At 49.6% G+C, this 15,027-nt stretch overlaps 1 protein-coding gene and 1 long non-coding RNA gene across 9 annotated transcripts in view; one reads left to right on the top strand and one right to left on the bottom strand.

Annotated features, from left to right (window-relative positions):
• The window catches only part of LOC139061031 (EEF1AKMT4-ECE2 readthrough transcript protein-like), a 186,164-nt gene that overhangs the window by 72,797 nt on the left and 98,340 nt on the right, over positions 1 to 15,027 (top strand). The window lies entirely within an intron of this gene.
• LOC139046864 (uncharacterized) lies at positions 7,511 to 11,168 on the bottom strand. Its single transcript, XR_011506954.1, has 2 exons — positions 10,659 to 11,168; positions 7,511 to 8,844 (listed from the first exon to the last, which is right to left on the bottom strand). It is a non-coding gene; the product is annotated as an uncharacterized lncRNA (long non-coding RNA).

Genomic DNA, 15,027 nt, shown 5'->3' with positions numbered 1-15,027 from the left:
TGTCTGTTTTGCCTTGGTAAATTAAGCTTAGGTTCCAGTTCTCAGATTGACGCTTGATGAGGAAACGTAAACTACAATTTTTCTTTTCGAACAGGCGTAAAGCGTTCAAGTGTCCTCAGTAGACAACTGCTTAACCGATTAAAATAAAAGGTGTTGCATTAAAAATAGAAGGCTGCTTCCTGCCGACTGTTGAAAAAGTTTGTCTTATGGCTTCGAACGTTTAACAAACAGTTCTAAATAATTTGTATTTAAAATATAGGTGATGCAGGAGCTTTATAAATTCGTAACATTATGACAAATGCAGGTGTCATGCTTCTGTGAACGGCATCTATTAGAGTATCCAAAATGACAAGCTGGGTTCTTAGAAAGGGGAACTGTTGCCATGCTCGCGAGGTTTTTATATATGTACCACCAAAAATTTGCGGAATACTTCAGAGTGATGCATCATACATAAATTTTGTCCGCCTTGGGAGTCTCAAAAGAGGTAGTTTACAGAATTGCGACATTGTTTATTCTATTTAATGCCGGTAGTTGTAATCGTGATTCTTCAGTATTTCGCAGTCTCGAAGAATTTCTGCAAGAACGTCAATCGTGTAAAGAAAAATCTGCTCTCTGTATTTACATGATATTAACTTTTAGCTTTAGATGCGGCAGCCCTTGCCGTAATACGTGCAGCGGTTGCCGAGAAAAACAATTTCTGCTTTGTGCTCCTCAGATTTTTCCCTTCTTTAGTTTATATTCGCCTATTAAATACAGAAATAAAGACGTTTAAAAAAATTATTCGGATTGGTGTTAAATATTGCTTCGAGACTCTTTCTAATGGATAATTTTCTTATTGGAATACTCATAGGTTTGCCTACATTCGTCGCCTCTGTCACCGTATGTTTCATAGGTCACCATTATCGCCTTTAATGTAATGAAAACTCAAATAACCTTGCTTTACTGCCTTTGTCACGTGACGTGTCGGTACGATGGAAGCCAAATCTTTTGGAGTAATACTAAAAATGTTTCTAATGTTTTTTTTTAATGATAGAAAGAAGGACAGGGCGGAAGAAACTTTGGGACGCTGTACCCTTTCTCTGTAGTACGTGTCTGTGCAATATGCGAATTCGTCTCATACTTCATGCTTCTTAAATGCCGAACCTAGGGACCAGCAGTGCGGCTTAAAAAATATTAATCTTAATAGGCATCCGCAACAGCTAGAGAGTAGATCACGTGATTCCAGCGTGTCAAGTGCCCCCAGAGGAGGACGTTCGACAATGCCGACACTACAACAGCGCAGCCGATCGAGAGGCCGTTCTCGCTCCCAAGTGCGCATTCAAGAAGGGCCGACCTGGGCGGACCGGGCCAAGCCAAAACCGCCTTCACAATCAAAGGTAACGCATGTAGCATTGCCAAAGCATAACAAAAAAGACTCTAGAATAGCTCAGCTAGCGGAAGAAAACACGCGCCTCAAGGCGGAGATTCAGCAAATGAGGGCGGATTTCGAATCGTTTCGGAAACACGGTTCCACTCCTCAGCTAGTCGACCAACAGCAGCAGCAGGTGCCGCAAAGTACACCGACCCCGCAAGGGGAGCAGTCGGTTCGCTCGGTCAAACGCAGGGCCCCTCCCCTGACGGAGGAGGGAAACCCGGTGGAACCCGAGTCCAGTAGCGTCCTATTGGGAATTAAGCAGTCGATTAGCTCATTGCAGCTAATGGTCCAGCAACTAGCGGAGAGCATGGTAGCGCTCGCGGCGAGAGTGACGCGTATCGGAGCACACGTGGCGCCTGTGGGTGCTAAACAAATCCAAGGCATCAATCATGGCGACCAACTCAACTAGAGAGCTGTTAGTGTGGCAGTGGAATTGCGCTAGCTTCAAAAAGCGCAAGGCTCCGCTGCTACAGTTCGTTGCCTCACAGGCGGACAAACCGCACGTCATAATCTTACAAGAAACTTTGGGTAGCGAGGTGTCCCTGCCCGGCTACCGGGTAGCCTCGTCGAAATTCGAACAGGGTAAGCGCGGAGTGGCGACCCTCGTCGCGAACAAATGCTCTTTCCAGGAACGAGATTTGAAATTAGGCAACGCGAAAGTGGAGGTAACCGTGATCGAACTCATACCGAACAGTTGGCTTAAAAACAGCGTATTCGTAGTGAACGTGTACAGCCTGCCCTCTGACCACAGACAGTCGTTCACATCGATAATAACGAAGGCGGCCTCAATGGCCAGGGGGGCCCCTCTCATAGTGGCAGGAGATTTTAACGCGCCCCACGGAGCATGGGGTTACGCAAGGCCAGTGCCTAAGGGAGAGCGGCTATTGGTGGCAGTCACTACGTGCTCGCTAGAGCTGGTGACGGACCCCCGCTATCCGACTCGACTAGGCACGTCGGTGGCGCGGGACACGACGCCCGACCTGACCTTCGTCAAGAACGTGCGAGGGGCCGAGTGGCGCAACCTGCACGAGAACCTCGGCAGCGACCACTACATACTGGCGGTCACGATCCCCATCAGGGCGGCACCACCGAGAGAATTTAAGGTCACCGACTGGGACGCCTTCCGCAAAATAAGGAAGGAAGACACAAACGAATACGCGGATCTAGACAGTCTTTTTAGAAGGCTCAAAGAGGACGTTAACACCGCGACGAGGGTTGTCCAAACTGAACTGAACGTGGAAAGGATGGACGCGAGATTGGCACACCTATTAGAGGCAAAGAATTCCATCACGGCCAGGTGGAAAACGCAAAGACTGAATCGCAGACTACGAAAGAAAGTAGCGGCACTAAACCGGGAGATAGAAGCGCACTCGATCGAGCTTTCCAAGCAACAGTGTAACGAGGTGTGCGCGTCGGTAGACGGACAAATGAGAACCGGGCGCAAATCGAACCTCCTAAAGCAACTGTTAGGCGACAAACAATCCAAAGGAAGTCAGAGATTGGCAATCGATAGGATTTTACAAAAGCAAAAGGAGCAGAGCAAAACGGAAAGCGAATTCCTAAAGGAGCTGGCGGAGACGTATCTGCCACTGGGCCCGTCAGGCGACGGCGACTATCCACAATACGCCGGGGCAGAGGTCGAAGAACTCGACGCACCTTTCACGGAATCAGAAATTTGGGATGCCTTACAAGGCCTCAACGGACGCTCCGCTACAGGCCCGGACGGGGTCTCGAACAAACTGTTGAGGAACCTAGACGGAAGGTCGGTCGAGAAGCTCACCGAAGAAATCAACAGAGTGTGGGAAACGGGAGAAGTACCAGAGGTGTGGAAAGAGGCCTCGGTCATACTTATACCGAAACCCGGTAAACCACTTGCGGCGGAGAACATGCGGCCAATATCGCTCACCTCGTGCGTAGGCAACACGGCCGAACATGCCATACATAACCGAGTATCCCGGTACATAGAGAGAGAGGGCCTCTTCCCACATAACATGGTGGGCTTCATACCGGGCCTCTCCACACAGGACGTAATGTTGCTACTCAAAAAGCATATAATTGACGGCATGACCAGAGACACCAGGGGCATACTGGCCCTGGACCTAACGAAAGCGTTCGACACGGTCAAACACAGATTTCTAATGGAAACGATCTCGATGATGGGGCTCGGCCGGAAATTCCACTCTTACATAGGCTCCTTCCTCAGAGACAGGAAAGCCACGATCAAAATTGGACAGGCCACGTCCGATTGGCACACGCTGGACGCGAGGGGCACCCAACAAGGGGCGGTGCTCTCCCCACTATTATTCAATCTGGCAATGAAAGGGCTCTCTGGCCGGCTGACGAGAGTGACCAACGTCAATCACGCCCTGTACGCAGACGACATTACGGTGTGGTGCCCAGGAGGGTCCGACGCAGAAGTCGAGCAGGCTCTTCAAGAGGCGCTGGACACAACGGAAGAGTACCTGAAGGAAACGGGACTCCGTATGTCACCCAGCAAATCGGAACTGTTGCTGTACAGGCCCTCAACACAAGGCATGAGGAATTTGACGCCGATCGATCAAATACCGATCAAATTACATACGAATGCCGGCCCGCCGATTCCCAGAGTGGACACTATACGAATCCTGGGGCTGCTAATTGAGGCGAAAGGTGGTAACACACAAACTGTCATGAAACTAACGTCCAAAACGGAGAACATGCTCCGGCTGATCCTCAGGGTGACGAACCGCAGAGGAGGGCTCAGCGAGAGCAGTCTCATCAGACTTTACCACGCCTTCCTCATGAGTCACGTCAATTACGTAGCCTCGGCGCTAAAATGGACCAAGAGAGACGCGGCCAAAATAGAGACACTGATGCGCAAGAGCGTCAAAAGGGTGCTAGGTCTCCCGATCACTACAAGCACGGAGCAGCTCGATCGGTTAGGGGTCCACAATTCACTATCAGAAATCATCGAAGCGCAGACCAAGGCACAGGTCGTGCGGCTGTCGACCACCAGGGCCGGCAGGCGCATCCTAGAAGAAGCAGGGATAAATGCCGAGGCAGAGTGCAACGCACACAAGATTGCGCTCAGCGCGGCGGTAAGGGGCACTTTCAAGGTAGAACCGCTTCCGAGAAACGTCCACCCGCAATTCAACGAGGGGCGCCGAAAGGCGAGGCCCGAGCACTGCTGAAATCGACCGCCAACTGCCCGGGCCTGGCGGCATTTGTAGACGCGGCCCAGTATGGGCGCAGCGACCGGTACGCGGCTGTCTCGGTACGCTGGGATGGCACAATAATTAACGCAGCATCGGTCAAGAGGGTAACGTCCGAAGTGGCCGAACAGCTGGCAATAGCCATGGCAATGAGAGACCCCGAACGTCCTCACGTCTACACAGATTCGCGATCGGCGGCAAGAGCAATCGCCTCGGGCTCGATATCCCGGGAAGCGGCCGCCGTCCTCGGCAGCGAGGGAGCCGCGGGTCAGCACCTCGTCAAATGGTTTCCAGCCCACATGGGGGCCGACGTGCAACCCGAATTTCCCAACGCCAACGAGCTGGCGAACGGACGCGCGCGAGGACTCACGCACCGCGGCGATCGTGGCGAGCGAGGTGGCGGGGAGGGAGGGGAGCACCGAGACCCGCTGCTCACCTTCAACGAAGTAACAACACACTATCAGCTGTCGAGGAGGACCTTCCCACTCCCCCACGCTAAACTCACGAGACCACAGTCATCGATATTCAGAATGCTTCAGACAGGGTCGTTCCCCTTGAGAGGCAGACTGAGCCGTTATTCACCAGAAGTAGAGCCGCAGTGTCCGGATTGTGGTGAATCTTACTGCTCGCTAGCGCACATGCTTTGGCAAGGCTCCGCGTTAAGCGGCACCGTGTTCACTAAAGAAGAAGACTGGGTGGACGCCCTGCAAAGCGACGACCACCAGACCCAGCTCCGGGCCGTCCAGAGGGCTCACGAAAGGGCGGAGGCTCATGGGCTTCCCGTCCCAACGTGGGTGCGGCCCGCGACCCCTGCCGCCCACTAAACCAAGAGTGGGTGGGGAGGGGTTCCTCAGGACACATTAAAGATATTTCCTCCTCCAATAGGCATGCCATGCTATACTTCGGCAGGATAAGTTAGGGGGAGGGGATCTGGAAGAAGGTGGGATTGACTGTATGACAAAGTTGTTCTATTTTTATGTTAGCTTATTTTATCTCAAAATTCTTTAAATATTTCTATTAAACTTTTCAACCACAATAATTTAGTCCCACGCTCTGCCATTGAGATCCGGTTTCGTTTTAATTCTTAATGGAAACAGCTTGCCTTTTGGCCAATCCCCCATAGTGGGTATGCGCCAGTGTTTGGGAGACAAGACAAGTCAAGACAAGTCGTTCAGTGAGCACGGTTCCAGATTAGTTTAACGATGATCGTGTGGACTTGCGTCTCGCCTAATAAGCGAGGTCTGACACAAATGTTGGCTGAGTCGCAACGAATGTTTGGCTAAGCAAACGTATCGGCGTACCTATGATATTTTAGAATGTTTAGACGTTCACTGAAAGGCCAGTGATATAGATTTCACGCCGCATAAATCGCGCACACTATCTCTGATCTTTCAGCAACTCATTGGTTAGCACCTAAATTTTCTGCCTAAATCCTTTTAGAGGACATCACGAAATAAAACTGTGTTCCAATAGTTCACTAACATTCGAAATGGCTGGGTCGAAATCCAGGACGGTTTTGCTTTCTTTTCTGCCGCTTGCTAAATATTTAATTGAACTTATTGGTGGCTCTACTATGGTAGAATAAAACAGTAAAACATGTTTGTAGCTGCCATTTAATACTTAAAGATCGTGTTTATATTTCGTTTTGAAGTAAGACGTTTTTTCACTATGGCCTGGAGTAAGTTTCATGCCCAGCTTTAGGTGGCTGTACAATCCAAACATTCCCCGATTTTTTCAATGGGTATAATCGAGAAATCAAGCTAGCAGTGTCACGCGGCATCCGTAATACTCAAGGATTTCGTCCCGAAAGTATGCTCGTTACATTTTTTTGCCTGGATTTATTATCTTTCGTAACATCCTACGTTCAATTACTACGATTATCAACCGAGACTTAAAAAAGCCAGTAGAGGTCACATGCAGAGAGAATGTTCATTCTTTTCAACATCAAAGCCACGAAATAATAAATTTAAGACTGTTCTCATCTTTCGACCTCTGCTATTGCAAATTTACATTAGCAAGGAAATGTAAACTTTCTAGGCTGCCAGAAGATCAAGGTGTGATTGCAACGAGCGAAAAGGACACAGACCAGTAAGCATTAGCTGGTAAGGCGTGCTCGCGATATGCAGTCGATGGTCTCCCCAAGCAACGCGTCCACAACTAAATGACCTGTGTAACGAGTGAATAATTCTGTCTGGGTCCAATTGCGAGCTGTGCGGTGCGCGATCTCTTTAGAACGAAGTGCCCCGCATAACGAATGATTTTGGAGGCCCCAAGGACTTCGTTATAAAAGCATTCGACTGTACGGACTTTAATATAGTGGGAAGCATAAGCAGTTGCCTGAGGAGCAAAGTGGTCTTGGCGAAACCTTTGCAGCATTGATTCAACGACCGAAGGAGGGAGCATACCAGGTAGCTTGTTCTCATAGCGGTCAAATACTTTGTACTGGGGTAGGTTCAACAAATCTTAGTTCTATATGGCTTCCCTGCCGCTAACTTTGCCTTTCAAGGCCCAGCTAAGATTCCACCTCATGTTTTTTTTTTTTCGCCCATGCAAATTCTCAGCCGAAACTTCGTAGAACCGCGTTGTGCGGAGGACATCGCGAACGTTAGAATTTAAGCGTACGGGAGTATATATATGCATTATTAACCCACAAAAACTGATTTACGGTAGTAAAATGCAGGCACATGCGTTAAGGAGCGAGACCACCGCAGAAATCATCGGCATCTATAGCCGCTTGTCTTATCCTCATTTCTTATAGGAATAGCGAAATTACTAATCGCGTTTTGACACAATCGATTAACAAAGAATTTCCCTTTGGTGTGCCCTTTCGATTGGTCCCTCTCTGCCGAGCAGTATTACCTAGGCACGCCCAGCAGAAAAAAGAAACAAAAGAGAAGCCCGAAACTCGTGAGCTAGAGTATACTGTGCCAAATCTCCGATGAAATCAATTATCGTCAATGGATTATCCCATTAGTGAAGAATTGGGAGAACGATACGCATACGGAGCGGGCGGATAATTTCATGCGCCTTCTTCATCACCACTAGCCGAACATGTCGCACCTCTTTTCTGGGTTCATCGAGGAAACATTGTGACGTTCAAATACACGAGCGACGTCAGCGCCGTGCCTCAGCGGCACGTCACACATCCTCCCACCATTCCTCCTCTCCACGGAAAAGGTGACAACCGGAAGGCGAAGAATGCTCGTTGATCCGTCATGGCGCCGTGCACCTTCGCCGCTGTAATGGCGTCGTCGAACTCGTTGGTGATTTCCCGTATCGTGTTCTTGCGCGCGCGCCAGCCCTCTTCAACTGCCGCGTCGGTCGCTTGCAAGTCCAAGCTCCGACGCTCCGCCTGCAGCGCCGCCGCTCCGCTTGCAGCACCGACGGGAAGCATCTGTGTTTGTCGAAGAGTAATTGATGTGATCAAACTACGGTGCCGCCATCAAGTCGTGAGCCCCGATTCGGGCGTACGGCGCATTGCGGTGAAGAAGCTGCTTGCCGAGAACCAGGTAAAGAATGGGTGCTACGGCGCCGAACGAAAACCCCAGGTGCGAGATGCCGGCAGCACCTTCACACTCTCGCATATGGCAGGTCGGCAGTACATTTAGTGCGTCGCCGCGCTACGTCAGCGCTTCCGTCGACGACGAAATCCGATCGGCTCGCCAGAGGTTCGGTGAAGGTCAGGCGACTCCTGAATGAACGCCAGCTAATGTCCGGGTACGTTCCACGGTAATCGATGAATCACACGGGCTCCTGGGTTCTCCAGAAGCGCGAACACCTTGCCGAATGTGGCCACCCCGGAATACGAAAAACGGCCGATCACAGAGTGGCACACCGCTACGGATGAGTCCGCGAGCTCGTCGCCCAGTTGGGAGACATCGGCAAGAGCTTCTACGGCGCCCTTGAGAAGACGCGCTAAGCGTGTCGCCATGAAGAATAGGGGGGAGGCGAAGTCTGCACCCTCCCCACCTCGGTTGCGCTTCCGCCAACGCCGCTGGTGTCGGCTACCCCTGTGCCGAACCGCGGACTCTTTGTGCTCGTGTTGGTGTTGCTTTGACCTGCGTGTTCTTGACCCGAGGGAGCGTAGAAGATTGAGATCATGTGCAACACGACGACGAGGACGATGGCGCTGAGCAGCAGAGCAAGCAAGCACGCGCCGGTCAGCACCAGGAAGGAAGGCTTCGAGCGCTTTTGGCCGTCGTACTTGGTACCACCAGCAAGTGGGCTTTGAGAGTTACCCTGCGGTAGGCAAGAAATACGTCTGGACTTCAGTATGTCAGGCAAATAATTTCGGTCTTTCGCGCAACAGTTATTTACTGCAGATTCGTTGGTTATTAGCGGAGAACACCGAGGGCAAGCTTCGCCTTTTCGGATTCTGCCCCCAAAACGCGAGCCACACGTCATAGGAACCATGAGTAGAATTACCTTGATGCTTCAATACCTCCTGAAATTTTTGTTTCTGGGTCTTTCAGAGAGAATATAGGGGAGGGGGAGCTTTATTTCATTCTAGAGTCGTTCATCAGCAGCAGAGAGAGGGAAAAAAAGCGCATGCGAAATTTCACGATTTTTTTTCTTTGACATTCTGCACCCACACTGCGATCTACTGACGTTAATAGGACGCCATGATTTCGAAGACAGAATAGCGTTGCTGAACCCTTCGTATGCAGAAAATAGCCCCAGTGGGGGAAACGGGGTCTTCCATACATTTCGTCCCCGGGTTCTGTGTTTGTTGCCTTTAGAAATCATCTCGCATCGGAATTGCGCGCAGCACCCTTGGACCTCCATAGCTTAATCGCCAGGTCAGTTGCGGAATCCAGTTCACTTGTCTTGCTACTCTGGCAGGTGATTTCAAATACCAGCTTGAACCGGAGTTATGTCTGCACGTAAACCATTTCGCGGCACTTAGCAAAGTCGTCTCGTCCCTAGCGCAGTTTAACTTCACAAAATGATGTCTTACAATCTAGCTTCCCAGCAGAGATTCCTCGAGTTCAATCAGCAAACGTTGCGATGTTTCCAGAAGACTGAGCTAACATCTTTTACTGATTCGACATAGTTTTCTGAGTCCATATAACCAATTTAACATTTGTGCTGCCCGATTAAGAAAAAGTTTTCAGTTTCCCTCTTATTCACACACTTATTTATACACTCGTGCCAGCTTTCCAAACACCTACTTTGTTTCCCTTTGCCGGCAGAACTGGGGCATAACGAGGACAACAAAAAGAAAAAGGAAAAAAATTTGACAAGTTGACCATTTTTTTGCTGTTTATTTCTGATTGCTCAGCGCATGCGCAGCCGTCTCACAGTTTACGAAATATTGTGCAAGGTCCTCTACAATACTCGGTTCATAACAAGTGCTTGTCAATAATAGGAGCTTCCCTTGGGACCCTTTCACGTCCTTTGTGTATCGTCGTGCAGGAATTACCATACGAGGAGGTAGGAGTTCGCTAGAACGCATGCACAACGTTTGTATGCTACAATTTCTCTTAGTGCTTTTCTTGATGTTATTGTTTTTCTACGCGAAGCTGGAACAGCGAAAGGGCGAGTTGCTTGGCCCGCGCTTTTTGACATTTTGGGCAATATAAGATTTCGCAATTGCGGAATTTATGATAGAGCGCGTGTGCCTGATCGCGGGTGCGTAGTACTTATGCAATGTGCATCCTCATGTAGGTGATCACTAATTTCTACGTAGCGCACATTCGCGCATGGAAACACTGAGGCCGTCTAACTCAGTACTATTCCTCAATAATCTCAAGACAAAGGCGTGTCGATCATCCGTAAGAACCGCGCGCGTTGTCTTTGGCGCGCAGTCGACTGATCAGTGGCCGTCACTGTTGTATTTGATGGTCACCTCGCTTCCAGTTTTCTTTTATCTGTGTCTACGTAACTCTTTGCCCATTTCTGGAATCGCAAGGCTGATGCGAGCTCCTTCGGCCGACATTTACACCTTTCCTGTCAACAAACTTTTCTCTTTTTACATCTGCTCAACTTATTGATTACGCTTTACAGAATGGCCCAACGAATAAAAAAAAAGAAAAAAGAGGTCGTTTGCTCACGTGACGCAGGTTGGAAGGCGAGAAATTGTCGTTCGCAGACTCGCGCCACGGCCAGGTTCGAACGGAGGGCCCAATTTCCCTGCCGGGGTGAAATGCGCTTGACTTGTTGCGGAAGGCTGACGAAAGCTGGATGGAAGCCCTGCATATACGTTAGTGTATCCGCCCATTTTCTCAGAATGGCGCGGCATTTCGCGAGGGCAAACAAAACAGAAAACTGCCGATCCCAAGCATGCGCGGTGGGATTTTGCGTTAATATAAAGCATCTGCCACTCAACGCGTGTGATATAGTGGTTTAGCGCTTAGGTTTGTGCTTGTTTCGTTTCAGTTGTTGGCGAGTTCGCCACAGTGACTGACTGACTGTGTGAGCGCCCGCTTTTACACAGCGCGAACGACCACCGACGAAATGTAGAGTAGTGCACGTAAGACCGTCTCGAGTAACCCTTGTCGCCTTGCTGCCTTGCGCGCGCGAGAAGACACAAGTCGAGCCGAGCCACCATGCTTCCCGGCCCATGCAATGGCTTCCGAGATGACAAGCGCTGTCAAAAAAAAAAAAAATGAATGTTGCTCGCCCGCCCGGCTGCCCAAAGGTGGCGTTGTTGGCCGAGTGATCTGTCTGATGAAAGAAGGAATTAATTATAAGTTGAGAGAAGTGGTCATTGATGAGGAAGGGTATAGCAGCATCGGCAGTGACCATAAACCCATCATTTTGAAAATGGGATATGTAGTTGGGAAAGAGAGCAAGGAGTACATAATAGCCAGTGCGAATTTGAACGCTAAACAAATAACGAATATAGTCACTAGATTCGAGGAAGAACGTGGCAAATGGCCAACTAAAGAGTGGGAACGTGGTCAGCTTATAAGTGTAATAACGACAGAAATACGGAAAGAGAAACATGTTCGTTCGAAGGGAAAAAATAAACCGAAAAGCTGTTGCAACAGGGAGGTACGAGAAGCGATCGCCGAACGACAAAAAGCATCCCAAGAGCACAGGCAGGCAGAGAAGGCGCAGTTGCCGCAGGATGAAGTAGCCAGTAAATGGGAAATATACCGGGAGAAAAAGACTATGGTTTAAACTGGCGCAAGGAAAATTAAAATGTGAAAGTGAACGTTGGTTGTCAGAAATACATGAGAAAAAGAAAGCCGCACCTAGAATATTTTGGAACCACATAAAATGATTCGCCAGGAAGTCGACACCAATACAACAACACATTCTAGACGAGGATGAAAACAGACTGGAAGGTGAAATGGCAACCAATTTCACCCGAAAAATAAATGCCGAATCTTTCCAAGGCAATGCCGACGTTGTATTTGAAGAAAAAAAAGAGCATGAAAGAGACCTAGGTGGAAAAGGAGCTGGTGCTGACAAATTTAAACTGGAAGAAAGCCGAAGAGAAAATTCCTAAGCGCACAGCCACAGGGCTGGACGAGGTTCCCGTTAGGCTGATTTACGAACTAGGACCAAAAAGTAAGAAAAGTCTGGTGAAAGCAGTGGAAAAAAAACATTAGAAGATAGACGAATACCAGACAGTTGGCAACAAAGAAGAATGAATTTAATTTATAAAGGTAAAGGGAAGAAAGATTGAATTCACTCGTAGAGTCCGTTGACCATTACATCGGTAATATACAGGCTAGCAATGCAGGCAATGAAATTAATGCTTCAAGCATGGGCAGAGAATAATAGCATTTTAGGAGAACTTCAGAATGGCTTCAGAATTGGTACGCGTTTAGATGATAACTTATTTGTTCATACTCAGTGCATTGAAATATCAAAAGCAGAAAGCAGACCATTATATGTGGCCTTTTTAGACATTACAAGAGCCTATGACAACGTAGACCGCATTATATTGTGGGATATTCCGGAAGGGGAAGTCTACAGCTTTTGAGATAGATTTACATAGAAACTACCGTTTGCGTTGAATGGAAAGGGTTGAGGAGAGAGGAGAAAGTTCATATCAACAAGAGACTGAGGCAGGGGTGTCCTTTATCCCCACTGCTGTTTATGATGTACATGGTGGTGATGGAGAGGGCGCTAGAAGGAAGTAGTATCAGTTTTAATCGCTCATACAACAGGCGAGTACAGTAGTACACTGTAAACAAAAGTTAGCCGACATTGGGGTTTTTGCGGCTCATGAGCTTTGAAGACTACCTTGCACCAGAAAATTACTCTGGCATGCGGCAGTAAAATGCGTTACATTACATCGTTTTACTACCACCTCTCAGAAACGTAGTAAAAGGATGTCATGAGCCGGCTTTACGACGTACAGAGTTTTAGATCAGGTGACCAAAAACCATCTATTGAGAGTTTAAAACCACGTGATCTGGAACCAACCTGAATATCACGTGATTAAATACTACCACTTTACTCCCCAAGGTTGCAAGCTCCGCCCAATCCAGTTAAGCCTACGCTCGGCGACAGGCACGGCCGCGGCAGGAATGGTAAAGATCGATGCCGTGGCGGTGCATCCACCAGCGGAACGGCAGAACGTTGGAAACTTGGAACGTATGTATACTACATACGTCGCGTAAGAGGTGTCTCAAGTGGACGCGGCTTCCTGCCGGCGCGCCGCCCGTTGCACGACCGACGAGCCGATCGACTGCATTGCGTCAGTGCGAACTCATCGAAAAATAATGTTCCGATTCCGCTCTGCACGGCGAACCGGCGTGGCCATGCTCGCATTCAGCGACAAAAATCGCCTCAAGAATCGTTCCTGGACCGATCCTCTCTACGGCAGGTAAATATCTTGCCGTTCGCGAGGGATACCGCCATCGGCCGGCAGCCTACAAACGGCGAGTTGTCGCGTCTGCTGCTCCGGCCGGAAGCAAGCGTGTCGGTCAAAGTTCATTGCCAAGCACAAGCCCACTTTTTCATGCTTCTACGAGCGAGAAAACGACTGTTTCTTGTCCACTTTGAAGCTGTGAACGGAATCGTCACGACCCACTGTAGCACAAAATAAACAAAACGTTGGTTAGTTGTAGTGACAGTCAATGGAAAGCCTCACGCACTAGAAATAGATGCGATCATGTCGAGCGGTCTCGCCAATTCAAGGTGAGGGCACATAATCTCGTAAACACCACAGCTAGCGCTGTAGGAAGCGTGTATACGAGCGGTGATCATGAATTTGTGCTCAGTAGGCGTCAAAGAAGCCCGTAGGCCATCCACCATTGCAAGCAGACGGAGGTGCACGGACGGCGCGCTGATGGGCTCGTGTTCGCCAACTAACACACGGTCCGATTCGGTGTCCGATCCGGCGTCCGACGCGCCTGAACGGCAGCCGGAATCGAGGTCTTTTGCCGTGCCGAAGCGCCGGATCGGACGTCCGGCGTGCGACAAACCGGGCAAATTTTCATCGTCCGATGTGTCCGACAACCGCACACTCCTCACCGTCGTTTGGCCGCAGCTGATGTGACGTTCTCTGACGTTCCCTCCACGGAGGCGGCGCTGGCAGGCCGGTTTCTCGCCGTCTTTTTTTTTTTCCCTTGCCTGCTGCAGTTTGTTGCCGACACGAAATAGTTACCAGTTCAATAAAGTTATCTCGAACATGTGCTCATGATGCAAAACAGTGCCTAGTACACTAGCACTAAGCTACCGTCGAAATCGGGAGCCGCGACGCGAGGGCCTTTCCGCGGACAAACAGCACACACCGATCTCTATGCACCGACCGTCCGAGCGAGGCTGCTCGCTTCGCTTGCACGTTTGCCCTTCGCAACGACTGCGTCGAGTAAACCAATTGTATTTGATTACGGGCTACCTAAGTGCACAGCGTTAATTGTTTTGGCAAAAATAAGCCCGCTTCATCGAGCTCGGGCTGAAACAAGCGCCGTCGGCCGCAGCGTCCGCCTAGCTATGCCTGCCGGCCGTATCGCTGGCTGAGCCGTCAGTGGACAACGCGCCGTCGTGAAGTGTTCTGTCACTTGCACGGGCATAATTTTATTGACAGTGTTCACGTAAAGCGAAGCAGTGTTGTGCAGAGTTTTTATATTGCGTTTCTCGACGTGAATCTGAACTCAAGCTGGGGGGGGGGGGGGGAGGGAGGAGGGCTGGATCTGGGCGGAGCTTACGCGCCGCTCGACCGTTCGGATACACGCACGTTGGATCGGACGCCGAATCGTACCGTGTGTCCCCTGCTTAAAGCTCGCTCATGGTTCGGCGTTAGTCCCTGTATATTCTTTATAAATAAGGAAGCCTACCTAGGCACTGTAAACCCAACAATTGGGGCCTAAATGCCTGCCCTCCTCCCAGCTACAGTTTCGTTTGAGCGACAAAGTCTGATTTCGAAGGCCGTGCTTTTGCAAACTGCATGCGACTGAAGCGGTTGCGAATCTTGAAGGCGACATCCGCTTCGTTTTTTTTATATATACAGTACATTTT

Source organism: Dermacentor albipictus, chromosome 6 (genome assembly GCF_038994185.2).
Source record: "Dermacentor albipictus isolate Rhodes 1998 colony chromosome 6, USDA_Dalb.pri_finalv2, whole genome shotgun sequence".
In the NCBI taxonomy this organism is placed as follows: Eukaryota; Metazoa; Arthropoda; class Arachnida; order Ixodida; family Ixodidae; genus Dermacentor; species Dermacentor albipictus.
This window is presented reverse-complemented; position numbering and strand designations above follow the sequence as displayed.